The sequence below is a fragment of the Mobula hypostoma genome, chromosome 8 (assembly GCF_963921235.1).
Source record: "Mobula hypostoma chromosome 8, sMobHyp1.1, whole genome shotgun sequence".
NCBI lineage: Eukaryota > Metazoa > Chordata > Chondrichthyes > Myliobatiformes > Myliobatidae > Mobula > Mobula hypostoma.
Window position 1 is genome coordinate 96,914,562 of NC_086104.1, and position 17,728 is coordinate 96,932,289.

Here is a 17,728-nt window from a genome sequence, read left to right on the forward strand (position 1 = left end):
TCTTGAACTGACCTGAAAAACCATAATACTACCTCAGAATATATTTCTTTTCCCCTCTCAGTAGTGTCATTATGTTTATTTTGTTGTGTAAGTATAATTTGTTAATTTAAGTGTATGCTAACTTAAGCTTATCATGTTTGTAATTTACTGAGCTGTTGTTGCTGCAGAAAGCTAATTTATATGGCAATTATATCCTTTTCTACAGTCTATGCCTATGACAATAAGCTTAAGCTTTACATAGGCAACTTTCAACATGATGAGTACCATTTTACAGGGCTCACTAAATAATTGTACATTTAAAATAAAAGCTTGGAAGGTGCATTTCACTTTTATATTGGGTGTGCTGAACCATCACTGTATTTAGAGCTAACACCTATCCAGATTCCAAGCAAAATGTCATAAAATTGGCCAAATCTATGTATGGATCAATGAAATAGGATTTTCCTGGTTCCTAACAGGACAACAGTTATTTTTGCACAAGTTCTGACATTGTTTTTAAAAAACACTAATCTGAAATGGGTGGCAGTCCTTAAAGGCAAATTCTACATAATGGCTGCCATAGAAGTAAAAGAGGCTGCAATAGAGAAGACAGCTCCTATATTCACTCAAAGACGCTTGGAGGTAGGTTCTCTGTGACTGGGGAGAGGGAGGAGTGTTTGCTTGGAGACCACCTAGTGCCAACTTGAGAAGCTTGGCGAGAAGCTATCTCCTACAGGTGTGAGAATCCCCATACAAGTGAGTGACACAGAAATGAGTTTCGTGTTTACTCAAAAAAATGGCAAAAAGAGCTGCAGACCACTGAGGAAAAGTACAGCAAGACATCTTTAGATCAGCGATTTAGTTATAAATGTCACATTATCAGTGGAGGTAGAGCTGCAAAGGAGTATTTGAGGCATTTTGAGAAGTAATTTAGACACTCCCTCTTGATCATTGATATAGTTAGTGCCTGCCGTGTAAAGAAGGTCATTGAGTTTGCTTCAGACCATAAGATCATAAGGCATTGGAGCAGAATTAGGCCATTCAGCCCATCAAGTCTGCTCTGCCATTCTATCATGGATGATTTATTACCTCTTTTAATCCCTTTCTCCTGCCTTTTCCCCATAATCTTTGACATCCTCACTAGTTAAGAACCTATCAACCTTCGCTTCAAATAAACCCAATGACTTGGCCTCCACAGCTGTCTGTGACAATGAATTCCACAGATTCACCAACTTCTGGCTAAAGAAATTCCTCCTCATCTCAGAGGGAACATCCTTGTATTCTGAGGCTGTGCCCCCTAGTCCTAGACACCCCCATTATAGGAGGCATGCACTCAACTTCTGCTCTATCTGGACCTTTCGATATTCGATGTTTCAAAGAGATCCCCCTTCATTCTTCTAAGTTCTTGTGAGTATAGGCCCAGAGCTATCAAATGCTTCTCATGCATTAACCATTTATTTCCTGGGATTATTCCTGTGAACATCCTCTGGACATTCTCCAATGCCAGCACATTCTTTCTTAGATAAGGGGTCCAAATCAGGGGTGGGGTGGGGTCATACTACTCCAAGTGTGTGTGGTCTGACCAATGCCTTATAAAGCCTCACCATTACATCTACAATTGACCCTGCCCTCACACGCATCTCCTCTATTTCTGGACATCCAAACTCACCCCATCTTTCCGCAGACCTAATAAGGATAGAGATTCTCTTGGTCTAACTTACCACTCCACAAGCTTCCGCATCCAACATATCATTCTCCGCAACTTCTACCAACTTCAAGAGGATCCCATCACCAAACACATCTTTACTTCTCCCCCACACTTCGCTTTCCACAGGGATCACTCCCTCTATGAACCTCTTGTCCATCTGTCCCTCCCCACTAACCTTCCCCTTCCTAGCACGTATCCCTGCAAGTGACAGAAATGCTACACCTACCCACTCAGGGCCCCAAACAGTCCTTCCACGTGAGACCACACTTCATCTACGAATCTGCTAGTGTTATCTGCTATATCCGGTGCCACTGATGCAGTTTCCTCTACATTGGTGACATTGGTGAGACCGGTATAAACTGTGGGGCGGGGGGGTCACTTTGTTAACCACCTCTGCTTCATCCACCAAAAGCAGAATTTCCCAGTGACCAACCATTTTAATTCCTATCCCCATTCCTGTTCCAACATGTCGGTTCATGGCCTCTTTGGAGAAGCAAGACCTCATATTCTGTCTAGGTAACCTCCAACCTGGTGGCATGAACATTTCCTCTGATTTTTTTTTGCCTTACGTTTCTGTTCATCTTTTTGCTCTTCTCATGTCAATGACTGCTGATATGCAACATGCAACCAACCATGATGAAATCTCCACAGTTTTACTGCAGTTCATCCCTGAACTAATGCAAGTAATGAAATCTCAATTTTGGAACAGTATTGGCATTTTCCACAATTCTGCTACCTGCGTGGTCCTTGCAGTTTCTACATTCAGAAGCAGTGATGTGAGCAGCCGCTAGTTAATTGTAGCCCTTGATCTAAGTATCCTACCATATGGGGAGAGCAGATGAACATACACAAAACACTGGAGGAACTCGGCAGGCCAAGCAGCATCTACAGAAATTAATAAATAGTCAATATTTCAGGCTGAGACCCTTCATTTTGTGTGTGTGTGTGTTGCTCTGGATTTCCAGCATCTGCAGAATCTCCTGTGTTTATGGTCACTGAAAATGTCCTAGAGATGAAGGCATCATGTACACTTGCTGGAAACATGGGATTGGCCGTGATGATGATAATCCACAACCACCTGCACAATGGGGAAGTGGACACCTTTCCTAATGGATGGTTAGGTCTGGAATTAAACCTAGTATGAAAAGTTTAGTCAGAGATCAATTAAGTGCATATTAAATAAATGTTTTTAATTTCTAAGGTAGGCCACAAAATCATTCTATCTTTCACCAGATGTTAAGCCAGAAAATGCTGATAAGGTGCATTTGCTGATTAAAAACCTCGAACAATAACTGTGTACGAGAACAAAGAACCATTTATAGGAAACATAAAGCCTACTGCCCATATGTAAGTGACGCATCAAGCACTGTCAACCCTTGCATGTATTTGAACAGTTTTCCTGTTGATCTTAAACTTCTCACTAATGCTGCAAAGATTATCTGAAGTTGTATGATTTCCCCTTAAAAGGGAATAATAGATGAACGGTTGCTATAAATCCAGGGGTAAATCAACTCATTGCAGAAGATGGGAAGTTTTTTTCTCGTGTAACCCTCATAAAAAAAGTTGGAAACTGTTATAGATTATTCCCACATAGAATCATAGAATAGACTCACAGAAACAGGCCCTTCAGCCCATTCAGTCCATGTCAAACTATTAATCTGCCTGGTCCCATTGACCTGCATCAGGATCATAGCCCTCCAAACACCTCCCATCCATGTACTTGTACAAATTTCTCTTAAATGTTGAAACCAAAATTGCATCCATCACTTCTGCTGGCAGCTCATTCCACACTCTCACCACCCACTGAGTGGAAAAGTTCTCCCTCATGTTCCTCTTAAATACTTCACATTTCACCCTTAACTGTTTGAGTATCACCCAACCTCTGAGGCAAAAGCTTGCTTGTGTTTACCCTATCCATCTACCCCCCATGATTTTGCACACCTCTATCAAATCACCCCTCATTCTTCTATGCTCTAGGGAATAAAGCCCTAACATATTCAATCTTTCCCTATAACTCGGGTCCTCTAGTCACAGCAACATACTTGTAAATTTTCTCTGCACTCTTTCAATCTTATTGACATCTTTCCTGAAGGTCCAGTAGATAACCAAAACTGCACACAATACTCCAAACTATCACTAATGTCTCATGCAACTTCAACATAACATCCTAACCCCTGTATTCAATACTTTGATTTATGAAGGCCAATGTGCCAAAAGCTTTCTTTATGACCCAATCTACCTGTGACACCACTTTCAAGAAATTATGAATTTGTATTTCCAGATGCCTCTGTTCTACCGTATTCCTCAGACCCCTACTACTCACTACATAAGTCCTACCCTGGCTCGTCCTCGCAAAGTCAAACATCTCACACTTGTCTGCATTAAGTTCCATCTGCCATTTTTCCAGATGGTCCAGATCTGACAGCAAGCTTTGATAGTTTTCCTCGCTGTCCACTGCACCCTCAAACTTGGTGTCATCCACAAATTTGCTGATCCAGTTTACCACCTTAGCATCCAGATTGCTGATTTAGATCACAAACAACAATGGATGCAGCACTGCAGACAACATCCACTGCTTTGCCTTCATCGACTTTCCTGGTAACTTCCTCAAAATCTCTATAAGATTGGATGGACATGACCTACCACGCACAAAGCCATGCTGATTACCCCCAATCAATCCTTGTACAGGTTTCTCCCGCCATCCGAAGGTAGAGCGCTCCTACGAAACGGTTCGTAAGCCGGAATGTTGTAAAGCGAAGAAGCAATTACCATTTATTTATATTGGAAAAATTTGTGAGCGTTCGCAGACCCAAAAATAACCTACCAAATCATGCCAAATAACACATAAAACCTAAAATAACAGTACCATATAGTAAAAGCAGGAATGATATGATAAATACACAGCTTAAAGTAGAAATAATGTATGTACAGTGTAGTATCACTTACTGGAATCGGGAAGACAGCTTGCCCAGCACACGGATGATGGTGTGTTACGCTGAGTCATCGCAGGTTGGGGTGGTGTAGTGGCCCCTACCCTCTGGGCCGCCGACCTGATACATTGCCGTGAAGAACGCAGCGGTAGCCAGGAGGCACACAGCACATCTTTAAGGAAAAAGCCGAAATAAACATGCTAATTAATTAGGTGCTGCCCGGCACGTAATTAATTAGCATGTTTATTTCAGCTTTTTTCTTAAAGATGCGCTGTGTGCCTCCCGGCTACCGCTGCTTTCTCCGTGAATCGGTATCTGTCCGTGGCCTGGGGTTGGGGTGGTGGGACACTGGGGTGTCATCTCGTCGTCTGTTTCCATTAGAGCAGGCAGCTCATCGTCTCCTATGACTGCTCGCCTCGATGTCGAAGGTCAAGGTTCGTCGTCTGCTGTGGCTGATGAGGAAGGCTTGCTTGACTGCTGAGCCTCGCGCATTTTTCTATCACACAGTTCTTTGTAAGCACTCCAACCATGCTGCAAATATCCCCTAAACCTACGTACCCTTTCATAATTAAAGTCGTACCTTATCATTGCAGCGAAAATCTCACGCAGTTGCTTCACTTTCTGCATTCAGTTACATTCAGTTTCGATTGTTATCCTTTCCTCTTCCAATTGCATCAGCTCTTCATCTATCAGTTCTTGGTCATGGGATGGCAAAACCTCTTCAACATCACCTTCGTCAGCTTCCACAAGTCAAACTCACTTTGTCCTTGCTTCGTTCACCACGATCGAAACGCTTAATTATGTCTAGTTTCACGCTAAATGTAACACCCTTACGAGCTCCTTCAGGCTTTTCTGACACCTTAGATCTCATCTTGCTAATGGCTGCTCAATGCAACGTGTTTAAGCAATGCCGTTCTGAATCTGGGGGAGAGCGGCTGCTCGGGGCGCACGCTGCCTTTTATCGCGCGCTGCCTTTCTTCGTAACAGTGAAAACACCTTCTGAAAGCGAAAACAGGGTACTAATGTAGGTCTTTTGTAACAGTGAGGTTTCGTAAAGCGAGGGACACCTGCATATCCAAATGCTCATATCTCCAGTCCCTTAGAATACCTTATAATAATTTATCCACCACTGATGCCAAGTTTCCTTGCTTATTCTTAAAGTCTTTCTTAAACAACGGAACAACATTAGCTATCTTCCAAACCTTTAGCATCTTACCTGTGGTTAAGGGCGTTTAAAATATTTCTTCTAGGGCAATTTCTGCACTAGCTCCTCACAGGATCAGAGGGAACACCTTGTCAAGCTCTGGGGATTTATCTGTTCTAATTTTCATCAAGGCAGCAAACACCTCCTTCTCTGAGTCAGTATACAATCTATGCCTCACTGCTGCTTTGCCCATATAGACTCTGTGTCTGTCTTTTGAGGAAATATAGAGGCAAAAATCCATTTAAGATCTCCCCATTCATTCAGCTCCATACACAGATGATCACTCCAATCTATTTGTCCCTAGCTTTCCGTTGGCACTTAATATATCTGTAGAAGCCCTTGGGATTCTCCTTCACATTATCTACTAGAGCAACCCCATGCCTCCTTTTAGCCCTCCTGATTTCCTTCTTAAGTGTTTTCTTGCATTTCTTATACAAACGTACTTCTTGCCTATACCTGCTATGCACCCCTTCTTTTTCTTAACCAGGGCCTCAATATCTCTCAAAAACCAGAGTTCCTTGACAAGAATATACAAACTCTGTTCTCTCAAAATTTCACTTTTAAAGGCCTCCACTTACCAAGTACAGTTTTGCCAGAAAACACCCTGTCCCAATCAACGCTTGCCAGATCCTTTCTGTAACATAATCCCTTTAATGTGGTTATCTCTTTCTTATTCCTCAGTTCCACCCTATTGCCTCAGTAGACCAGTCTGTCCTGTCTGAGCATAGCTGTGCTACCCTTCCCCCTTTAAACCCTTCTCTATCATGTTCAAAACAATGGAACCCTGGAACATTGAGCTGACAAGTCCTGCCCTTCCTGCAACCAAGTGTCATTAATGGCTACAAGCACTCCATTACCTGCTCTGGTGCTCTGGTTCCCATCCCCCTGCAACTCAAGTTTAAACCACCCTCACTCCCACCCCCAGTGCAGCAATAGAAAACCCTCCCAGAAGGATATTAGTCCCCCTCCAGTTCAGGTGCAAACCATCTCTTCTATACAGATTCCACCTTCCCTGGAGGAGAGCCCAACGATCCAAAAATCTAAAGTCCTTCTTCCTGCACCATCTCCTTAGCCATGTGTTAAACTGCATGATCTTCCTAGTTCTGGCCTCAATATCATGTGGCATGGGTAGCAATTCTGAGATCACAACCCTGGAGGTCCTGAACTTTAACTTAGCATCTAACTCTCCCAAAATCACTTTGCAAGATCTTGTTACCCTTCCTACTCATGTCAATGGTACTGATGTGGACCATGACCACTGGCTGCTCACCTTCCCATTTAAGAATGCCGTGGTCTCAATCCGAGGTGCCCCTGACCCTGGCACATGGCACCAACCGGAAATCTCATTCTCGTACACAGAACCTCCTGTCTGTTCCCCTAACCAATGATTCCCCTCTCACTACAGCTCGTCTCTCCTCTTCCATTCCCTTCTGAGCCACAGAGCCAGACTCAGTGCCAGAGAACAGACCGCTGTGGATTTCCTCTGCTAAGTCATCCCCCCAACAGTATCCAAAGCACAGGCAGCCTGTCCGCTTTTCACCTCCTGACGGTCACTCAGTTACCTGTGTCCTTACCTTGGGTGTAACTACCTCTCTATATGTCCTGTCGATCAACCCCTTAACTATCTGAATGACTGGGAGTCCATCATTCAGCTCCAGCTCCATTTCTTTAACGCAAGCAACAGCTGGATGCACCTCTTGCAGGCTAGTCCTCAGGTACACAGGAGATCTCCCTGCCTTCCCACATCACACAACAGGAGCATTCCACTATCGTCCCTGGCATCCCCACTTTTCTAACTGTACAATAAGAAAGAAAGAACAATTAAACAAAAAAAAATCTACCTGCAGACTCTACCTCTCCTCGCTGAAACCTCTATGAGCCAAAAACTGAAATCCCCACTCTAACATTGACCCACTCACGCAATGTCTGCTCTGCTTAAACCTAACTTCTTTTTATAGACAACACACATCAAAGTTGCTGGTGAACGCAGCAGGCCAGGCAGCATCTCTAGGAAGAGGTACAGTCGACTTTTCAGGCCGAGACCCTTCGTCAGGACTAACTGGATGAAGGGTCAGTTAGTCCAGATGAAGGGTCTCGGCCTGAAACGTGGACTGCACCTCCTCCTATAGATGCTGCCTGGCCTGCTGCGTTCACCAGCAACTTTGATGTGTGTTGCTTGAATCTCCAGCATCTGCAGAATTCCTGTTGTTTTTCTTTTTATAGACCCTTGCCAAGCGTCTAATTATGCATAATCTAACATCTCCTCCGGAACTGTGGAGTGTAAGATGTCAAAAATTGACACTGGCCATGTAGCAGGTAGTTTATTAACTTTAATTTGTTAATTTAAAAGGCACAGCGTAGAAATAGGCCCTTCCAACTCATAAGCCCGTGCACCTAAGTCATCAATTCAGACTGTGTGAGAAAACTGGAACACCCGGAGGAAACCCACATGGCGATGGGGAGAACGTACAAACTGCTGACAGACCGTGGCCGGAATTGAATCCAGTTTGCCTGCATGGTAATAGTGTTATGCCAGTCACTAGGCTACCACTTCACCCAGATCAAATCTTTAATACTTTCTGCAATATGAACTTCAGGACTAGGATCTTCAAAGAGGAATTCACTTAATTGATCTCTCTCAGGAATGAAAAAGAATAGATGGAGTAGTCTTTTATAACTCATCAAATCCAATGTATTCTCAATGGAGGAGCTGTGTCAATCTTCAGAGCATCTGTTACTTATTTTATCTCCAGGTTGCCTTGTTTAGAGAAAACACATCTCACTGAAAGTAAAAACAATACAAAACAATATAATTCAATCTATTTATTTAAATCCACATTCAATGAGAACATCAAAAGAGCAGCTGACTGCACCAGCAGTGTGTATGCCCCAAATTCAACAGAATGGCAGGTTATCAAGTGGTCCAATTGCCTGACAACTGTACTTAGAGGAAGAAGGGGGAATGGGAACCTTGACAGCAAGCAATGTACTGAGAACTTCTCCATTGTGGCATTGTGCAGTAGGCATTCACTCACTTCAAATCTTAATCTCCGCTGTAATTGGTTTCTGCTCTCCTACCCGACTGAAGCATGCCTGAGCATCACACAATTACTGACTAATCCATAGGAAATCTAGTCCCCTGGTGAAGGTCAACTCAAGGAATTAAATAAGTGACTGGGAAACAATTAATTCTTTTTCTGACTATAAGTACATCTGCAGAACACCATCTTTTACTGGCTGAATAAAACACAATAGCAGTGATTTTGCAGATCTGACTTTCTCCCTCAGAACTGAGTATTAAATTTTGTGTGTCACCTTTGCAACCCCAGAAATGTTTTTCATGTCAGTGACGTACGTGATGACATCATTTCCCATGCCACACATTACAAAGGAACTTGGACCACGTTGTCATGAACGCACCACTGCTGTGCATTTCCTGGCCAACATGGTCTTATTCTAGAGGCACTGGTCTAGAAAGCGAGCAAATTAAGCGATATACTTACCTATATCCTTTGACACCCTACATTAAAAATAGTCACCAATTCCTCCAGTCCTAAGATGCAGCCCTTGAAATCTCCAATCTCACCAGACGCAGTGATCCCTTCTGGCCTCTGATGCTCTACTCCCCCTGGTTAGAGACCTCTTACTGTTCTACCCTGCATCTGCATCCTCCACCCAACTTCACATTTCCAAAGGCCAGTATCAATTTTTTAGCCTCTGTTTATTATCTACGCTCACTTCCTTCCTTCCACCTAACCCCCATAACAAACTCTGAGGGTATGCTCAAAGTTTTAGGCAATAAAATGTCCAAAATAAATGTGAAATAATGAAGTGCCAAGAACAGTTTCACAAAAAAAATTAAGCTGCTGTATACAGCAATACAAACAACAAAAACTGGTAGCTTGAACTCATCATTCCACTAGAGAAACCAGGTATTTGAAGGAAAATTGAGAACTGCTTTGAGATCAAATCCTGCTGTACATAGTACGATCTGAAAGATGTGAGAAAGGAAAGGAATCGGTGGCTGTACCAATTAAAGATAATGTAATAGTGACGTGAAAGATCTATAACATACATTTATGTAAATAAAATCCATGTGGATCTAGAAGCCCTCTATCAAAGCATGTGCTTCATGTTAAATAGGATAGCTTCATTACACATCTAGTAGCTCAGAACCGGGCATCCATGAAGCATTGTGAACCATGAGCTACAAAGTTGTATTGCACCCTGTCTCTACCTTGCAATGTGGTATGTCCCTTTCACTGGCATTGGGCCAGGTGACTAATTCTGGTTCGGTGGCGAGTACAAAAGAGTACAGCAGGAGCAGTAACAGTCATGCCTAAGATCACAGTGAAGCTGATGGACAGAACTGCAAACTTGCTGAAATATGAACAGAATGCAGAGATTTCACAACCAATGGATCACTCAAAACTCTTCACCCCTCCTATGCTCAGACGTGGATGTTGGTGTACAAGTAAAAGTACTATTTCATCATCAACCAATGAGAGCTTTTGAGTATATACCATTTTTCTTTTGCGGTCCTCACCATCAAAAATTCAAATCTTTCAATATAACATTAAGAAATAGCAGAGTATAATGAAGACAGCAGTGATCTTACAACTTCCAAGCTGAATTTGTTGAAGTGGTGCTTCAGAACTTGTAATGCTCCCAGCTGAACTCATCCTTCAATATGACACAGCCGTCCTTCGAAAAACTGTTCACAAAATGGAAAATCACTACCATATGCTTTCGTCAATCTTAAAGTGAGAGATGGTATTGTCAACAAAGCTATCAAGTAATACTGATGCTGCTGAATTCTGCCAAGATCACCCAGCTTCAAAATATGTTGCAGGCTTGGTCCAAATATGAAAAAAAATTAAACTCTAAGAGTGATCTGGGAGTGACTTCTCTTGACATCAAGGTGTCATTGAGCCAAATATGACTTAAGGAGCTCTAGTAAAACTGAAATTGCCAGAACTTCCCTCTGGCAAGAAGATATGTGGTTATAGTTACTGGATTCAGTCACCTAAGGAAATCACTGCTGGAGTTCGTGAGGGTAGTGTCCTGGGTTTTATCTGTTCCAGTGTTGGTGTACCCTCCATCTGAATCTCAGGAGGGTCTATACAATGTTCAGCCATAATAAGTCACTTTCACATCATTGGAGAGACAATGACCATCTCTAACTCATCTTCTTATGACATTCTAACAGACTAGCATGAATCTACCAGACTACCAGAAGCCTTGACATTTCTTCATTGATGCCTGAGCAGTAAAAGCAGTATTTCACCATACCCATTGTCTGCTACATTAGATCTGACAGCAAAAATCTCCAGTGTATTGCTGCTCTCTATGTGTATCTAGGTTGCACACAGTTCCAAGTTTAAAGTAAATTTAACTTGAGATTCATTTTCTTGCAGGCATTCACAGTAGAACAGAAAAACAATAGAATCAATGAAAAACTACACGCAAATAAAGACCGACAATCAACCAAGGAACAACAAAAGAAGACAAACTGCGCAAACAAAGAGAATGAATGAATAAATAAAAGAACAGACAAATAAATAAACAAACAGATAGACAAATAAATAAATAAACAAATAAGAACACGAGTTGTAGAGTACAGCGCTCTCCAACTTGTCCAGCACTCATCGACCCATTATCAGTAAATTGCCATTGTCGTAAAGGAGTCAACTTTTGGTTCATTGCAATGACTTACGAACAGCTGGCACAGCAGTATGCCACAGAATAAAATCATCATGACCGTGATCCAGAGAGTGAGCAGTGACCTGTTTAATTAACTGCCATTGGTTCCACATCTGGAGGACATAGGGAAGGGGAATCACTTTAGGTTCAGGTGATGAAGAACAGATTTAGGATGCAGAGCCCTTTCTCAAAGCATTGTTTTTGGAGTTAATGGTACCCTGTATCTTGAAGCTGGCAATCCCAAATAAAGCTTTGTATTCTCTTCCCTTCTGGTCTTCGACAAGAGATTCAGTAACTTGCCTCATATAACAGTGAACAGAAGATAGCAAGATGCTTGTATATGTTCAACGCTTGCCAAAGTGCAATTAGATACATAAATATTCATTTTCATTGCCAGCTTCACAGCCTCTAGCAATGCGATCCTTGCTCTGAATGTAGATCTCAATTATATTGTTCTTACTGAAGTAAAAACATTTCCTATTTTATCATTCACTGAGAACAGGCTTTCCCTGTGGCCATTCCCCTCAACAAGTATGCCCCTTTTGGATACTGGGGTGGGATATGACAGGGTGCAGCCAGATCAGTGGCACTGTGGTTGGCTTTGAGGCTCAATAGGGAAGGTTAAGTCAAGCAGAGCAATAGTGATAGGTGACCATTAATTAGGGGGAAAGACAGATTCTCTGGCCCTGAGAGAAGCACCAGTATGGTGTGGCGCCTCATGGATGCTAGGTTGAGGCAGTTTCAGAGCAGCTGCAGAACATTTTCAAAGGTAGTAATCTCTGGATTACTCCAGATGCCATGTGGTGGTTTGAGCACGAATAGAAAAATAAAACAAATGAATGAGTGGCTGAGGAATTGATGCAGGGGGCAGGGTTTCAGGTTCTTGGATCATTAGAACTTCTTCTTGTGCAGCAGCGACTTGTACAACAGGGGTGGATTGCACCTTAACTGGAGGGGAACCAAAATCCTGGGAGATTTGCTGGTGCTACTTGGGATGATTTTAACCTAGTTTGGCAGGGGATGGGTACCAGAGCAACAGAACTGGGGTGTATAATTGTTATTTTCTTGCAATTTTACTTTTTAATACCTGCTTTTATTTTTTAATGGAATCACCTATGTACTGTACATGTAACGGCTCAGTGAATTCTCCAGTAATTACGATATAGTTGTCTCTGTATTTTTCTAGAAATGCCTTAGTTTCAATAACAGGTATATCACACTAATGAATCTTACTATTTTATTGGTTAGTTGTTATCATGGAATTTCTGTTATCTCTGGTCCTGTATGAGGAGCCCACGACAACTCTTTAGTCTGCTTTTCTGTTTCTTCTCTCAACGCTTCTCATTTTTGTTCTTATTTGATCTTATAACATTTAATAAAATGATCATAAGCGGCAAGTTTTTTGCCTCATTCTTGACCTCCGAAGAACCTTTGGGTTGCCAAGGCGTCAGGATTCACCGTCAGAAGGTGGAGGGTGTCAAGATAGTAACAATAAGCACAAAGGGGCAGCCAGGTTGTGTGTGTGTAGTTTAATGCTAGATGTATTGTGAGTAAGGGAGTGGAACTTAGAACATGGATCAGTACCTGGAACTTTGATATGGCTATAGTAGAGACTTGGTTAAGAGAAAGACAGGAAGGAATGCTTGCTGTTCCAGGGTTTTAATCATTAGGAAAGAGAGAAGAAGATAAAAAGTAGAGGACAGGGAGGAAGTTGTGCTATTAATCAGGGACATTATCACAGCTGAACTCTGAGGGAGAGAATGGAATGTGAATCCACTTGCTCTATATGGGTAGAGCTCATATAAGAAAAGTGCAATCAGTGTGATGGGATTATACTACAGACCACCAAACAGCCAGTAGGACATTAAGGAACAGATTTGCAAGCAGGTTAGGGAAAGGAGTGAAAACAACAAAGTTGTTGTAGTGGATTACTTCAATTTCCTTAATATAAACTGTGTTCTCTTTAGTACAAGAGGTTTAGATGGCATGTAATTGTTAAATGTATCCAAGAGAGTTTTTTGAATCAATGCTTTGATAGTCTAACAAGGGGAAAGGCTATACTGGATTTGGTAATGAGCCAAGACAGGTACTGACCTTTAGTGGGAGAACATTTGGGGAACAGTGATCACAATTCCATGAATCTTAAGATAGCTATAGATAAGTATGGACCTTGTGGGAGAGTATTAAATTGGAACACAGCAAATTATCAGAGTACAGGTTTGCCAATGACACAACTGTCATTGGACTAATCACGAGGAAGTAAACAAGCAAATGCACTGGTGCAATCACAACATCTTGGAGCTGGAAAAGAACTCAAGAAGGAATTAGGAAAGCCAGGAGGAGCCAAGTAAAGTATTGAGCAAGTAGTACTAAAAAAAATCCCAAGGCACTCTGAATATACCTCAAGAACAAATGTGGGTTAGTAAGTTTATAGACTATATGATGATTAATGTTGTGGATAGTGTAGAAAATTGGGAAAGGATGCAGCAGGAGATCAGCTGCAGATGTGGGTGGAGAATGGCAGGTGGAGTTTAACGTGGACAAATGTAAAATGTTGTACTCTGGGAGATCAAGTGTACATGACGGTACACTGTGAATAGAAAGACCATTAAGTGTTTCCTTCTTTTCAAATCTTTTTATTGTTATATTATACAGAAAAAATAACATGAGTACATTGAAGTAACAACACTTACAATGTCTCAAAAAAGACATTATCTTAAGGATTGAAAAAAAAATTTGTGATAACAAAAAAACCTATTAAGCAGAAAAGTGAGAGAAAAAAAAACCCATTAGGTGTACAACCCCGGAGTCATGCGTCATACAAAAAGCTTTTAAAAATAAACATCGAACCGCCAGCAAGAAAAGAAAATATACTAAAAAATTTACAGTTAGATCATGGAAAAATTATATCAATTAGCTCAAATGATAATAACGAGCAAATGAGCCCCATCTTTTCTCAAAATCAAATAAAGGTTCAAAGGTTCGACTTCTAATTTTCTCCAAACTAAGACATAGCATCACTTGAGAGAACCATTGTGACAAAGTGGGAGCTGATGTATCCTTCCACTTCAACAAAATGGCCCTCCTAGCTATCAATGTAACAAATGCAATAACATGTTGGACAGACACAGAAATACCATGAATATTTTGAGGAATTATTCCAAAAAGCACGGTTAATTTATTAGGTTGTAGATTAATTTTAAGTGCTTTAGAAATTGTTGAAAAAACCGACTTCCAGAACTGTTCCAATATAGGACAAGACCAAAACGTATGTGTCAGTGTAGCTATCTCAGTTTTACATCTATCACAATGACTATCAACATTAGAAAAGATTTTAGAAAGTCTCTTCCTTCGTCAAATGATAACGATGTACAATTTAAAATTGAATCAGTGAATGACTAGCACAAATTGAAGAAGAGTTAACCAACTTCAAAATCCGCATCCAATCCTCCATCATAAAAGTCAAATTAAGTTCCTTTTCCCAATCCTGTTTAATCTTAGATAAAGGACGCTTATCCCATTGTAATAATAAATTATAAATTCTTCCAATAGAACCCTTGATCGAAGGGTTCATACTCATAATAGTATCTAACAGTTCAGCCTCCAATATGTAAGGAAAATTATTTTTGTAAAAAATGTCTAACTTGAAGGTATTGCAGAAAGTGTGAGTGTGAAAGAGAATATTTATCAATTAATTGTTCAAAAGACATCAATCTATCTTCTTTAAATAAATCCAAAAAAGAATTAATACCTTTATTTTTCCAAAGTAAAAAAATTGGATCACTCAAAGAAGGCTTAAAAAAGTAATTTCAAAAAATTAAACTACAAAGTTTAAATTCTTTAAGATTAAAAAAATTGCAGAACTGGAGCCAAATTTGTAAAGAATACTTAATCACAGGATATAGGTTTAAATTTATAACTTCAACTAATTGCATAGGTAAAGCAGCTCCCAATAATGAGGTTAAATAAAACTGTTTTACAACTTTCAGTTCCAGGTCTACCCAAATTGGCCGATCACTCTTATCAACCCAATATAACCAAAAAGACATGTATCGCACATTAACAGCCCAATAATACATTCTTAGATCAGACAAAGCAAGACCTCCATCCTTTTTCAATTTTTGTAAGTGACACTTACTAATTCTTGGTCTTTTATTATTCCAAATAAAAGATAAAATAATAGAATCAATCCAATCAAAAAACTTTCTAGTCAAAAAAACAGGAATATTCTGAAATAAATATAAACATTTTGGTAAAATCATCATTTTAACTATATGAATACGACCAACAAGTGAAAAAATAAGTGGACTCCATCTACTAAATAAATACTTCATAGAGTCTACTAAAGGAACAAAATTGGCTTTATAAAGATCCTTATTTTTTTTAGTAATTATAATACCTAAATATCCAAAAGAGTCTGTGACTTTAAAAGGAGCATTATCATATATAGAGACAGAATCATTTAAAGGAAACAATTCACTTTTACCAAAATTTATTTTATATCCTGAAAAACTTCCAAATTCATTAAATAATTTTAGCAAGGCAGGAATAGATTCGTCAGGGTTAGATATATAAACCAATAAATCATCAGTGTAAAGAGAGGTCTTATGCATGGTCTCATTCATAAAATTTCCATGGATATCTTTAGTCTCACGAAGAGCAATAGCAAGGGGTTCTAATATTAAATTAAACAACAAAGGACTTAATGGACAGCCTTGCCTTGTCCCACGTGAAAGCTGAAAAAAAGGAGACCTACAATTGTTAGTGACAACAGTAGCAATAGGGGCTTTATATATCATTTTAATCCAATTATTAAAATTAGCACCAAAGCCAAATTTCTCTAAAACATTGAATAGATATTTCCATTCGACTCGATCGAATGCTTTTTCAGCATCCAAAGATACAACACATTGTGGAGTTTTAAAAGAGGACGAATATATAATGTTAAATAGTCTCCGAACATTTGAAAAAGAATAGCGACCTTTTATAAAGCCTGTTTGATCTTTAAAAATAATTTTACCCAAAATATTCTCCAACCGATTGGCCATTATCTTTGACAGAAACTTAGCGTACACATTCAGTAATGAAATAGGTCTATATGAAGCACAGTCAGTGGGATCTTTATCTTTTTTAAGAATTAAAGAAATAGAAGCCTCATAAAAAGTGGAGGGTAAGTGTTGATGTTCAGAGGGATCTTGGGATCCGGCTCCATAGCTCCCTAAAAGTGGCTACACAGGTGGATAGGGTGGTAGAGAAGGCACATGGAATGCTTACCTTTATTAGTTGAGGAATTGAGTTCAAATGTCAATAAGTTACATTGGAACTTTATAAAACTGCTTAAGTTGCATCTGGAGGATTGCATTCAATTCTAGTCACCCCACTACAAGAAGGATTTGGAGGATTCAGAGCAGGTGCAGAAGAGACTTACCAAGATGCTGCCTGGATTAGAGGGCATGTTTTATACGGAGTTAGAAAACCTTGGATTGTTTTCTCTGGAGTGGTGGAGGTGAGGGGAGACCTGATAGAGGTTTATAAGATTCTGAAAGGCATGGAAAGACTAGACAGCCAGTATCATTGGGCATGTTTTTAAGACCTAAAGACATAGGAGCAGAATTAGACTATATGGCCCAACAAGTCTTCTCCAAGCAAAGGAAGTCAATGAGCCAGGCAGGAGAGAGGGACTAAGTTCAAAGGTGATGTACAGATTAAGTTCTTTTGCAGAGGTGGAAGTATGGAATGCACTGCCTGGGGAGGTAGTGGCGACGGAAGATATGATAGAGGTGTTCAAGCGGTCTTGGATAGGTATTGAACGTGCAGAGTATGAAGGGCTATGGACGCTGAGTAGGCAAAGGGGATTATTTTGTAGGACATTTAAAGTACTAATGTACTTTGGTACAACATTTTGGGTAGAAAGGGTATATTCCTTTATTGTACTGTTCTATGTTCTAACATTATCAAATATTCACTTTTGTTTATATATCAACTCTGGTTAGTCTCCTGGTTAAATAAATTGTTCAACAACACTGGACAGCAATTTTTTGTTGAAAGTGTTGCTTCCTCAGAATTTTGTTTTGTTTTGTGATAGACTGCTTGAAGCTGAACTCAAATATGACTTCAAACTACTTGTAACACATAGGAATTTGGAAAAACAAGAAATTAACTTTTATTGAATATAATGCATTTAATTGCATAACAGGTACTGAC

The 17,728-nt window shown here is 40.2% G+C and overlaps 1 protein-coding gene across 2 annotated transcripts in view; it reads right to left on the reverse strand.

Annotated features, from left to right (window-relative positions):
- LOC134350181 (parkin coregulated gene protein-like) overlaps window positions 1-17,728 on the reverse strand; it is a 246,547-nt gene that overhangs the window by 194,795 nt on the left and 34,024 nt on the right. The window lies entirely within an intron of this gene.